The following is a 12515-nucleotide window of genomic DNA, read 5'->3' as shown; positions in this document are numbered from 1 at the left end:
ACAAACGTTACAAGTGTCGTAACAACCGCCCTTACTTGGGTCACGATGGCTTCCTGTTAGAGGAGAGAAGACAATTTGTGACGCAGTATTTTTTAATCACAGACCATTATGTGAAATCCACCCTGTTTATAACAAGTAATAATGGTCCGTCTTTCTCTCTAACCGCACGGTTAATATAAAGTTCCCGGCCAGGGCTCAAAGTCTCTACAGCTGTTGTGCCAAAAAGTGATCGTGCAAACACAAATGGCGAACACTGCCTCGTTGTGGTGGCGTATTCACAGTTTGAGCTGTGAGTCCGTTAACGTGAACTATGGAGCGGCAGATTTGTCCTGGAACTAAGCTGCACACAAGAAAACATTACAGACTCTTTTCATTACCTTAACATAGAGCTTCACACAGAGACGATCACCTGCAACACAAAGTTCAGGAAAAGTGATCGTAACAAACACGGAAACACCCGAGCAGCCGCAGTTCACCGGTACTATGCGTCTCATATTACACCGAGAGAGCCGCACTTCTTAGTGATGTCAGCAGGGGCGATTTTAGCCCATTTTTGGGGGTGCTTCAGCACCCCCAAAATGAATCAAAGCACCCCCAAAGATTTCTTACTTTTTTGACAATATTTGCTGTTTGTGTGACACACTACTAAAAATATAAAAAGCATACAGTACTTATTTGAGACGTAACATTTTAACAACAAAAGTATAGATACCCCCCACCATCCCAAAATGGTTTGTTCCAGCTCGCCTCTCCCCTACTCTGGCTCTAGCTCCCTTTCTGCCAGAGCGATGGTGGCTGAGATGCAGCGGAGCGGAGGTGGAAGTGCCTGGCTTAAAACAGGACATATTAGCTGCATTTAACCTTCAGTTACTCTTTATATAGTTAGGTAGGAGTCAGACCATGTTTCTTTTTGCTGAAAAACATTACACCAGGTAACCTGCAGTGTTGAAAACGTGTTTTCCGACGATGTTTGTTACCCTACAATCCGTCCTACTCTGTAGTAAAATCAGCAATATTTGACCGTTCTGTTGCTCCCATTGAAATCTATATAGCCTATTTAAAATCTAAAACTTAAAATTGTCTGTAGCCTGCTGTTGTTACCACTGTCCTGTTTGAAATGGAATGGGAGAAGCTGGTTATTTTGTCATATGTGCATGTGCCAATATTGAACCCAGGAGCCACATTCAGGTAAAAGTGTCAGAACAAATCAATAAAGGATAATGTTGGATCAGTGTTTCAGTATTTATATCTTTTATTAGATGTACATGTGGTTTGGTTATTTGCCTTTTGGTTGAAAGTACACTGAGAGAGGATTTTGTGTTCGTGATCTTAATAGTATTTTTTCATATTAATATAATTTTTTTAAATCTAATTGAATACAATCTATTTGTGTATGATTGTCAGTCCAAAGAGGGAGAGAGGAAAGAGGGGAACGTGAGGAGAAAGTACAAGGTCAGGAAGAACCAGGTAAGGAAACGGACAGGGAACAGTGACATTCAAAACAAACTGTTAAACTGCTTGAGAGAGTTCACCAACAATAGTGATTTGCCAACTTCAAGGTGAGGCGACATAGGTTAAAATAAAAGAAAAAATCTGCAGAGCCATAGTAGTATCTGCAGTAAAGATCTTTTCATACATTGTATACATTGTACCATAGGCAAAGTTGCCTCCACATCCCAAGTGGAGGATGTTGCGGTGGACAGTGGGAATGAGCATGCCTGAGCAACATCTGGGGACGCCTCACTCAGTACCTGGCTATGAACCGGGGGTCTCACCTGTGGCACCTCCCTCATCTCTGTGGTCCTGGTCCAGCAGACCAAGCAGCACTGCCCAAGACTCCCTGCTCAGGCACATGTCAGGCCTGGTTGATGATGTGTGTGCATGCTGGGACACTCAGGTTTATCCTGGACCGCAGTGGGTAGTGATTTCCCACAATCATGTTGTGTTATACGTTGCACTGCTTTCATTTCCACAATTTGTCACGTGCAATAGGTCAGGCCCCCCGAAATTGTGTCATGTAGTTTGTGACAGACATGCACTCACAGTTGGGATGTTCCCACTGTCTTTATTTACAGAACTGAAATCATTTTGTGTGTGCAGAACAAAGGTTGGAACAACAACATAAATTAAGTTCAACTATGTACATTGCATCGTATTTACAGAAATCAAATCACTGTAATAATCATGTTTGTACAAAACAAAGGTTGGGGTGCCAGCATAAATAAAGTTCAACTTTGTACAGTGGCTGTCTGTGGACACGACTCAGTCCTTCTTCTGCTGCAATAGCTTTTCGAGGACGCCTATCAGCCTGTCCATCCTCTCGGCTCTCCGTTCCTCCATTTGCCGTTGCTGGGCCATGTCCTCCTTTATTAGGGCAATGAGCTCATCCTCCCCGTCCCTCCTCCTTTTCGCCACCCGTGCCTCAGGCGGCTACTCATCCTCCTGCCCCTCCTGGTGTGGGAGTGGGTTGCCCACTGTTGCACTGGGCCCTGGTGCGTCCTCCTGGATGGAGGAGATTAGAACAGGTGGCCTGGTGGAGGGCCTCTGTCCTAGCACCTCATCCATGGCATCAAACCAGGGCCATGTTGCGGCAGTGGGCTTCCCACTTGCACCCTTGCCCGTCGCTGGATACTTGCACTCCTGAGGGGAGGATACATCACAGGTGACAGTTGGCAACAACAGCAACAGGTGCAGGTTCACATAGGTGACTTTTCAGTGTTCCGTGTGGAGTTACATCTGTCACTACCACTGTACATACCTTGTATTTCCTCTTCAGGTTCTCCCATTTACGTTTGGCCTGCACAGGGGAGATTTTCCCCGCCAGGTCCATCTTCTCCACGATTTCCCTGATAAACGAAATATGAGAGCACATGTATATCAGGTCATTCCGTTTATGGCATCCACAGCAGGATGTACTGGATTGGGACCACAGGGCAGACAGTTCACTGTCCCTTGTGCCTCAATACTTGTAGACCTCATACTGTTGCTGTACCTCCAACCCACTGCGGCTGAGTGTTTCGCACCCGTGAACAGGTGCTCATTGTCACGGCGGAGTCGAATGAGGTCTGCCATCTGCTCCTTGGTCCCTGTAATGCAGCGTGACATTGGATTACATTCCCCACCATCCTGCACTTCTGTTTTAGCATTTCTTCATTTGCCGTCAGTTCAGCATTTACAGCTGTGTGGAACATACACACTGCAATGTCAGGCAATACTGTTTATTGTGGGACAGGGACAGCACTGAGTGGGGCAGAACATTTACTTTATCAGGCCCTAGGTTGGGGTCGGGGGTTCTCTGTTATATGTTTTGTTTCAATTCAATTCCATTCAGTTTTGTTTGGATGGGGCAGACTCACAACAAAAGTCGCCTCAGGGTGCTTTGACATATCCCCTTTGACATATTTGACATGGCAGGTGTGATAACTGTAACAAATGTATGTATATGTTATATTTTATGCATTTGCATTTTATATTTAATGTGCTGCGGACACAGCTACATTCCTGCCTGGTATATGTTGACATTCCTGTTTGCGGCACAGGCAGGGTCATATTAGTACAGTTGATTGCACTTGTAGTGGTGATACATCTATTCATACTGCCCTCGGTCTGGTACAGGATTCACAGCTTTGCGGGTCTGTGCATTTACGGTTACGTGGGTCGGGCAGGTTTGACATGATTCACCTTGACATTTTCTATTAACCTCCCATTAACTTTTACATCTTGGCATTTGTTTCGCTCCTTCACACATATCTTACATTTGCAGGTGTTGCTGTCCTCCGCCGCCGTTTCAAGCTCCTCCGCAGCTGCTGACATCATTACGCACTGGCCTGGCTGCGTCGCGCTATGCATTGTGGGATATATGGGACCACGAAGCGTGCACCGGACCACGCTTGATATTTGGGGAAATCGACGGCGCATTTGGAGTATGCATTTGAAGTACACTTTGAATTGGGACAGCCGTCGTCGCGTGGCGGTGACGTATCGCACTTAAAATGCGTACTACAAGCGTGCGGTCTCTGAATTGGGACACAGCCCCTGACTGGGTATGCAAGTGTACTTCAAATGCATACTCCAAATGCGCCGTCGATTTCCCCAAATATCAAGCATGGTCCGGTGCACGCTTCGTGGTCCCATATATCCCACAATTCATAGCGCGGCGGTGGGTGTGGATAATTTTGCCGCAAAAGACGGCAGAAGCGGAGCGGCCGAAGAATGAACTGTCAAAAGTAAGTACTGAATATTATGTCACTTATTTATTTGCGAATGTTTAATAATGAAGAACATTAAAACATTACTGTTGGCCACATGTCGGCAAAGTTATGTGACATTAGCGATGTTTGTACTTTCAGCGTTAACTTGGTTTTAAAGCCTCTACTTCTAAATATATATATAGTTGACCTTAATCCTACAGAGAATGTGATGATTTCATGGATAATTAAAGTCAGTCATATATCCACAAACACAACAAGCTGAAAGTCAGTGATGCTGCTCAGTTTGCTGTCCTGAATATCACGGCACAAGCAGGATTCACTGCACTGTTAATGTTAGCTATGTTATATTGCTGCCTCTGTTCGGTGGTGTCGAGCCAAACGGACTTTAAGGTGTGTTTGAACGAGCTGACGGTTCACTCGTTAAGCTGAAAGAAAGATGCTTTAATCACAGGAGTCACACATGTGTCCACTGTACCATCTGGGAACTCTTCTTGTTTAGCACTCGTAATAACACAAACACTAAATCCTCCTTCTCTTGTGCTGTTTTGTAGCAGTGTATACACCTGAGACTGTCACCTGTCTGTCTGTCCTGCACTCTCTCTCTGTTTCTTTCACTCTGATTGTTTAATAAAATTGTGAACATGTATTTATAAGTTACACTTGTGTTTGAATCCTGCAGCTTATCACACATTTGATTTCAATGTGACAACTGGAAGTGTCCAGAGTGAGGACAGACTGAGGGACCCACTGCTGCACATCATCTGTGAGGCTTTGCACCCCTGATGATCCACCAGGACAAACTCAGCAGTGTGTGAGGAAGAGGAGGAGGAAGAGCCAGCAGCAGCTGACAGATGGAGAGAATAGACAGACAGACTTTGTGAAGACTGCTAGAAAAGTTTAGAATAACTAATTGTCTGTCCTGAATCAGTCTTATTAGGTCATGTTAAAATAATTTGATCATTCCAGTGTTTTCAGTGTGGGAGAAAGTACTCAGGGCCTTCAAGTTACACACTATGAAAGGCAGAAACAAGTTTAATATTCAGAAACCTAAAGTATGTATCAGCAGCAGAATGGAGCTAAAAATAAATGTTTGTTTCAGTTCTATGAAGCTTTGAGTATTTTGGATTAGTAGCACTGCTGTGTTTGTTGCAACATATTGCTGTAATTGTTTATATGCTTGATATATTCTGAGGTAAGTTGATCTATAGTGTTCCATCATATTCTATAAGGATGTTATGTGTTTGTTTACTTTCTGCCCAGTTTGACCCATTTAGCAGAAGTCAGCCTGTTTAAGACTCTGATATCTATTCTGTATGACTTACAGCAGTTATGACATGGTCTGATTTTCTCACCCAATAAAGGAATATTTAATATATCAGTCTACTCTTCATTCTATCAGAAACAGTTATCACAGCTCGTACATTTTCCTTTTTACACATGTATGTAAGCATTGAGCCAAATTTAGTAATGCCAACATATTAAAAGAACATTATTTGTCTCTTATGCATAATACATCTATATATATACACTGTCAAAGGTACTTCAAAGGAAAACACTTTCAAATGTAAGTATATGAAAATCTGGTTGTACAAAAGTTAAATTGTTATAGCAGTTGTGTTGTTAAGCTTTGGGCATCTGCATAGACATGTTGTTGTTTTTTATTTAAATAACTGTAAACCAGCTTGTATGGTGGGTCCCGCGGTTTTTCATGTATTGCTGCTTACATACTGCTAATTTCCGGCTTAATTTATTAAAATGAGGAGAAAACGATCACCTCTTCACTGGAGTGAAGAATTGGGCCGCTATGGCGTGGATGTACAAGAATAAATCAATTTACACATCATATTCATATGAGTACGGTCCTATTAACCCCCATGCTGTACAGCAGCGGTCCCCAACCTTTTTTGCGCCACAGACCGGTTTATGTCAGACACGGAGCGGCCTTTAAGGTATCGTGGATAAATACAACCACATAAAATGATCCGACCAAGACAAAAACTGTGGTATTTTGTAAATATAATAATAAATGTGAATGTACTGTGTAATTGTGTAACTTTATTAGCAGCGTCCTCCTGAAAATGTGCCAACATTGAGAGTAACATCCTCCTCTCTGCCGTGTAATGCTCTCTGGTCGCTATGGTAACGTGTAAATATTTCTTTCAAAATAAGACATACAACTACAACAAGGGAAAGACCCAGGAATAACCCTGAAAACCATCAATTTGAGGTTTTCAGGGTTCAACTCTCGTGGCCCGGTACCAAACGACTCACGGACCGCTGCTGTACAGAACCTGTGATGTCCAGACTGTATTCCTCTGGTGTTCTGCTGTGAAAACTTTTGGTTTTAGGGATTAACATAGTTGCCATGGTTTCCTTTCTTCTCTTATTTGTTGTGTGTGATCAGGACAATTCTGGAGAAGATGGGCCTGCAGGGGACAGTCACCCCCTTGCAGGCAGGAAGACATGGGATAACTTTAAAAAATACAAAGTACGTATGTGTGTTATCAAGAAGATAATTCTTAAGAACACAAGTTAATAAATGTGCAATTACTAAGAGTTGTTGTGGTGTTTTTATTTGCCTGCTGTCATTTTTGATTTCCTCTGCCTTTAGGATTGCAAGTATCCAGGCTCAGGAGAGGGGGTCAGTGGGAAGCCCACTGCTGCTACTTGGCCCTGGTTTGCCCTCATGGATGAGGTGATAGGAGAGATACCTTCCATTAAGCCTCCTGTCCTAATGTCCTCTCTCCCTGAGGACACTCCAGGGCCAAGCACAGCAGTGGGTGACCAAAACGACAGCGATGACGAAGCGGCTCAGCCACCTACGACAGGGAGAAAGAGGAAAAGAGACAGGGATGATGAGCTGCTAGACCTCATCAGAGAGGACATGAGGCAGCAAAGAGAGGCTGAGGAGAGGAGAGCAGGGAGAGGATGGACAGACTGTTTTCACTTCTAGAAAGATTAGTTCCAAAATGAGTTATGTATTGAGAAATTTATTTATTTGAATATATTTGTTACATTATTATATGTGTTGCATTAGTTTAAAGGTTTTATGTTATTAATAAATTGATTCAAACAAACAGTAATTGTCACTGAACTCAATTTGATTTATAGGCATTATTAACATGTATGAACATAACGCTAACTTTGAACAATATTACTTGGATATTTATTTGATAGCAATAAAGTAAATAACAATAACAATTAAACAAGAATATTTCAAATACACAGTATGTAAAGATGGAAAAACAATATTTTCAGTTGTTTACACAGGATCAGTGTTGGGTAAGTTACTTTAAATTAGTAACTTAGTTACATTACTAGTTACTTCTCTAAAAAAGTAACTCAGTTACTTCAAGTTACTCGTTACTTTCAGAATAACTAGTTACTAGGGAAAGTAACTTTGGTTTTACTCAGAATTCTCTTGTTAATGTGTTGCTTCCGTAACTGGATACCCAGCAAGATTGCCAGTCTTCTAGCTTGCTTACTTGCCACAAGTGCACTGTGCCACCTACCAATAGAAAGGAAAAAATAATGTGCACATTTCCACGAGAGAAATCCCACGCCTGGACCGCCGTTGACCGCCGCCATGATTCTAGCCTGCTTTTTACATCCAACACAAAAACTGCAGTCGTGGTGCTTTCGATTGTACTCAGAACTTGGAAATTCTGCCTTCTGAATAGGAAGATGTAGGTAACACCAGACTGCAGATGAGCTGCATACAGAGCTGGACTGGGACAAAAAAATCGTCCCGGGCATTTTGACTAGAGACCGGCCCGCCATTATAGGAAAAATCATAAAGCCTTTGAATGAAAACAAACACTGTTGTGACAGTGATGTACACTGTTCTGATGGTATATATGTATCAATCTATCAATTGTTTGTTGTAAGACTCAGATAATTCTTTTTTTAAAAGCGAGACATTTTAAATGAGAATAATAAAGAAAAGTATTTCCTTGTCCCCCCCTTTCCCTGTTAATGCCCTACCTGGCTCCCTGGCAAAACTTTGCTAGACCCGCCCCTGCACAGTTACCAGCTGTCAGCTACGTAGAAAAGGATCCTGGTGTTATTTGTCTCTCAGAAACAGCTCATAACTTCCCTTCAACTCATTCATGTCACCTAAAAGGTAAACCTGTTTCTACTAGAGATGGACCGATCCGATATTAAGTATCGGTATCGGTCCGATACTGACCTAAATTACTGGATCGGATATCGGCGAGAAATTAAAAAATGTAATCCGATCCATTAAATATCAAAAAAGCACCTCACAAAACTTGCGACGTAACTCGGCTTGTAACCGTAGCACGTCGAAGCAGTGTGCTCACGTGATAGAGCGGCTGTGTTTATTTGTAGCCTTGCTAGCAATCCAGCATTTCATCTCCCAGGAAGTTATCCCAGAGAGAAGTAAAGCAAGTGTGTAAGTTCATCTCTGAATGTTTGTAAAGCGTACCTACGTTAAGCTTAACAACCGATATATGGAGCCTCTTCTCTCTCCCTCTCTTGCTGCTACTTCAATCGTGAAACTGCTTAATGATCAGCTGATCGGCTTTTCTGTCGCGAGGCCGTCTCTCTTCTTTGTTTTTGGCCCACTTTGCACCAGAAAGAGGAAACCAGCGGCTGAACAACAGCAGCACGTTTAAGCTTGATAAGCTGTTTTTAGAATTTATTTAATATTACTTTCTAGACCAGGATCCTTTTCTACGTAGCTGACGGCTGGTAACTGTGCAGGGGCGGATCTAGCAAAGTTTAGCCAGGGGGGCCGATAGGGCATTAACAGGGAAAAGGGGGCACAAAGACATACTTATCTTTCTTATTCTCATTTAAAATGTCTAGCTTTTAATAACTAATTATCTGAATCTTACACCTAAAGTTTTAATCTGATGTAAAATGTATAGAAGTCCATTACTGTATATAGTAACTGTTAAGTCTAATATACCCTGGTAAGCTATACTACTTTTTCCTTTGGGAAAGTACCATCTGTGCAGTCTGCAATTCTGTAGAAGAAAGATGTTGAATATATTTAATTATTCTTGAAAAATAATTTATTTCTGTGCATTTTTTTCACACTGCATCAAATTAAAGTTGATTACGTCGATTAAGCATCATGAGGTGGAGGGTGGGGGGTGGTTCCCTTTTTTTTTTTTTTTGCTGGGAGTTTGCAACCCTATTAGTTAGGTTGCTTAATATTTCTGCTAAGTACTCTTTAAAATACCAGAATAGGAAGGATGGAGTAGGTTTAAGTTTATTAGATTGATCAGTATTGCTATGAAATATTTTGGGTGCAGTGTATTTTTTACATACAGGTATAACAGAATAGCTTTAGTGTTGTTTATTTAAACTTGAGTATGAACTTATACAAAATGCAGCAAGATATTAAAAAAAAAACAGTTTTATTGATTAAAAAACACACTATATCGGATTAATATCGGTATCGGCAGATATCCAAATTTATGATATCGGTATCGGTATCGGACATAAAAAAGTGGTATCGTGCCATCTCTAGTTTCTACATCACCTGTTCAGCTCTGATGATTCAGTAAGGACATCTTCTGGTTTCATCTGCATGTTTCCCTCTCACCAGATAACCAAACTGATATCATGACCAGCAGCTTTTACAGCTGTGGCTCCAGCAAACATCAGCTGATACTAGAAATTAATATTAAATAAATTCTAACAACAGCTGATCAAGCTTAAACGTGCTGCTGTTGTTTAGCGCGACCTCCGCTGGTTTCCTCTTTCTGGCGCAAAGTGGGCGATAAATAAACGAGAGAGAAAAGCCGATCAGCTGATCATTGATCAGTTTCGTGATTGAAGTAGAAACGGGAGAGAATGAGAGAAGAAGAGGCAGCTGTGCAGCTCCAGCTTTGTCTTTTTCATTGTAGCTTAAGTCCGGGACAAACTGTGTTCCTTTTCACCTCAGTACGAAATGCGTAATATTTTCTCTGAATACCAGACGATTCTGTTTTTTAGGGGACGGTTGGCAACTCTAATAATTAACCGTATGAACAAAATAAAGTTCAACATCAGTAACATAGCACCCACCCAGCTGCATAGAAACTCCGTCATGCTAGCTAGCGCGCAGTACGAAAATGTCAGCATACCGAAAATAAACTCCACCTAAACTTGGTTTATATCAGACTCCGATAGACTGCAGGTCATAACTTCTTACCTGAAGTTCAGTTCACCTGACACGCGGACCGGCGGCCGCTTCGGGTCTCTCCTCTTGCCTCCCTTTTCCTTCATCCACCTGCTGGCTTCCACCACTTGCTAATGTTACTGAATCTGTGGAAGCTCCGCGATATCCACCACACGAAGTAACGAATAACGAGCCTATCTAAATCCCAGTAACGAGTAACGCGTTCCTGGTTTTGGCATAATCACTAGTTACCGTGCTCGTTACCACAATAATAACGTAGTTACTGTAACGCGTTACTTAATAACGCGTTAGTCCCAACACTGCACAGGATTAACCTGAGTGACCTGTTCCTGGACCGTTTCTTGAACAACTGTAATAGATTACAGGAAGTCTCTGGCAGTGTTGCTGAATCTGCCCGAGCAAGATCAGACATGGATGGGGTGCTGCAACTGAGACCTGCAGTTTGTCTTTTCTGGTTGGCGAGTGGAGAATCACACAGGGTGGTCTGCAAAGAAAGCTTTAGGATGCTTCCTCCCACTATCCACAGGGTTTGCAGGGCTGGCTCACTCGTGGCTGCCACGCCACTAAGATGTTTTCAGAAATATCCAAGTCAATCCGAATAGGTACTAATAGAAAAGGGGCTAAAGAAGTTTTCTCAGAGAAAGGAGTCAGCAAAATAAAAACAGTATGGCTTTTACAAAACAAGCCCACTCCACACCTCTCTCATGCGGCTCTGCTGTAGTTTCCCTTTGAGCTTTCTTCTGTAATTGTCATCAGCCTAACTAATCTTGCCCTGAACCATTCTCACCTCCTCTAAGTTGCCCGCTCTGAAGGCCTTCTTATTGTTGTTAAGGAGTGCTTTGATATGCTTTATCATACACGACTTGGATGACAATGGACAGTATGACAGTATGAGCTGGGGCAACAGTCCAGAAAGAGTGTCTCCTACACTGTAAAATGTAATATTGTGTTTAATTAAAACTATTAAATAGGCTGAACTCAATTTTTATCAATTTGTTATTAGAACTCAATTTAAATAAGTTACCAGTACTTTTTATGCAAAAATGCTGATAAACTCGATTAATTTGAGTTGTCCTAACTTAGAAAAAATAAGTAAGCTGGAAGTTTTGCTTCTCAGGGCGGAAGGATGAAAGATGTGTTTTGAAAATGCCACGTGACTACCGTCCCCCTCCCTCCCGGATCAGTCCGCATTAGTGATGGTAAATTTGATTCTTTTTACTGAATCGAGTTTTAATGAGTCACTCACCAAAGTGAATCGGGTTTTTTGAGTCATTTGATTCACTGAGTCAGTTGACCAGAGAGTGCAAAAAATGTACATTTTCACTCAAACTTAATTTCTTTTCTCTTTTCATGTAAATCCTACTGCTAAGATGAGTGATTCTAAAAGAAAACAATTTTATAAAGCAAAAAAGAGCAAAAAATTTCTAAAGGGAACATTATTTTATTAGTATTTTCCTTAAATGTGTCAAGTATATATTTTCTCATCTAAATGTCCACTGAGCCGTGAGCCAGGGGGCGGTAATGCGCCTTAACATTGGTTGCCAACCAAGAAGAAGAAGCTGTGAGCCCGGAGGGAGGGGGTGAGTGAGTGAGTGATTCGTTCGCTCTATGATTCAGCACAGGAGGGAGGGGGTTAGCGAGTCCTGAGTGACTCGCTGGCTCTACGATTCAGCACAGGAGGGAGGGGGTGAGCGAGTCCTGAGTGACTCGCTGGCTCTACGATTCAGCACAGGAGGGAGGGGGTGAGCGAGTCCTGAGTGACTCGCTGGCTCTACGATTCAGCACAGGAGGGAGGGGGTGAGCGAGTCCTGAGTGACTCGCTGGCTCTATGATTCAGCACAGGAGGGAGGGGGTTAGCGAGTCCTGAGTGACTCGCTGGCTCTATGATTCAGCACAGGAGGGAGGGGGTTAGCGAGTCCTGAGTGACTCGCTGGCTCTACGATTCAGCACAGGAAAGGAGGGGGTGAGTAGCTCAAATGTGCTGTTAGCATGTTAGCAGAGCGATGCTACTGTGAACCGAGGATATTGTCTTGATGTGAGCTTCTACTCGGTTTTTTCTTCCAGTTCAGAGCAGAAATGTTTTTGTTAAGATACTGGATGTTGTGTTTTTCTCCACAATTTTAATTATAAGCTAGATATATTGCTGCTAA

General features: G+C 42.3%; 1 long non-coding RNA gene across 1 annotated transcript; it reads left to right on the top strand.

The window, feature by feature from the left end:
- Nucleotides 1-800: 800 nt before the first annotated feature.
- Nucleotides 801-2112, top strand: LOC134620436 (uncharacterized). The gene is made up of 3 exons (XR_010092119.1): nt 801-932; nt 1405-1467; nt 1658-2112. It is a non-coding gene; the product is annotated as an uncharacterized LOC134620436 (long non-coding RNA).
- Nucleotides 2113-12515: the final 10403 nt, after the last annotated feature.

Source organism: Pelmatolapia mariae, linkage group LG23 (assembly GCF_036321145.2).
Source record: "Pelmatolapia mariae isolate MD_Pm_ZW linkage group LG23, Pm_UMD_F_2, whole genome shotgun sequence".
NCBI lineage: Eukaryota > Metazoa > Chordata > Actinopteri > Cichliformes > Cichlidae > Pelmatolapia > Pelmatolapia mariae.
The sequence above is the reverse complement of the archived record's forward strand: the minus strand, read 5'-3'. Positions and strand labels throughout refer to the sequence as shown.